This window comes from Schistocerca piceifrons, chromosome 4 (assembly GCF_021461385.2).
Source record: "Schistocerca piceifrons isolate TAMUIC-IGC-003096 chromosome 4, iqSchPice1.1, whole genome shotgun sequence".
NCBI classification, from domain to species: Eukaryota; Metazoa; Arthropoda; class Insecta; order Orthoptera; family Acrididae; genus Schistocerca; species Schistocerca piceifrons.
In genome coordinates, this window is record NC_060141.1 from 245,958,102 (window position 1) to 245,959,396 (window position 1,295).

The 1,295-nt window shown below is 50.6% G+C and overlaps 1 pseudogene; it reads right to left on the reverse strand.

Moving 5' to 3' along the window:
* Window positions 1–362: 362 nt before the first annotated feature.
* On the reverse strand, window positions 363–480 carry LOC124796938 (annotated as a pseudogene).
* Window positions 481–1,295: the final 815 nt, after the last annotated feature.

Here is a 1,295-nt window from a genome sequence, read left to right on the forward strand (position 1 = left end):
ATTATATGTAAAGTCACGTTACATCAAGTAGACATGACAGTAGACATGAAACGAATTCACTTTCGCTGCTAGGACCATAAAAGGTCAATACAGCCTACACGAAGTTGTAACAGAAATAAACTAAACTAAAACCAAACTCCACCCGCACAGGTCACGAAGGCCCAAAGGTACCGACTGGCCGCCGAGTCATCCTCAGCCCACGGGCGTCATTGGATGCGGATATGGGGGGGGGGGGGGGGGGGGGGGCGGCATGTGGTCATCACACCGCTCTCCCGGCCGTAGGTCAGTTTCCGAGACCGGAGCCGCTCCTTCTCAGTCAAGTAGCTCCTCAGTTTGCCTCCAAGGGCTGAGTGCACCCCGCTGGCCAACAGCGTTCGGCAGACCGGATGGTCACCCATCCAAGTGCTAGCCCAGCCCGACAGCGCTTAACTTCGTTGATCTGACGGGAACCGGTGTTACCACTGCGGCAAGGCCGTTGGCGTGACAGAAATGCTCGGGGAAATTAAGTTGGTAACCCTACTGGGCAAATGTAGAGAATTTGTTTGTATTCGAAGAAGACTATGCGACAGTTCCTGTGCCACTACCGATAAATCACGTTACAATCGTGAGGGTAAGATAACGAACATTAGGACACTTAAGTGAGGTAATAATTGTCGTGGAATCCTTCCTAATATCGTGTCGGACCTCCTTTTGCTCGCCGTAGTGCAGCAACAGTACGTGGTATGGGTTCAAAAGACGCTGGTAGTCCACTGCAGAAATTTTGAGCCATGCTGCCTCCATAGGCATCCATAATTGCGAAATTGTTCCCAGCGTAGGATTTTGTGCACAGACTGACGTCTCGATTACGTCCTGTAAATGTTGGGCGATCTGTGTGGCCAGATCATTCGCTCGAAATGTCCAGAATGTTCTTCAAAAATGGTTCAAATGGCTCTGAGCACTATGGGACTTAACATCTGAGGTCATCAGTCCCCTAGAACTTCGAACTACGTAATCCTAACTAATCTAAGGGCATCATACACATCCATGCCCGAGACAGGATTCGAACCTGCGACCGTTACGGTTGTGCGGTGCCAGACTGAAGCGCCTAGAACCGCTCGGCCGGAAACGTTCGTCGCACGTCCCACGTTGATTTCTCCGGTTATTTCACGAAGTGCTGCTTGTCTGTTAGCACTGATAATTCCAGGCGAACGCTGCTGCTTTCGGTCGTTAACTGAAGACAATCGGCCACTGCGTCGTCCGTGATTGAGAGGTAATGCCTGAAATTTGTTTTCCCAATACACTTTTGGCACTGTGGA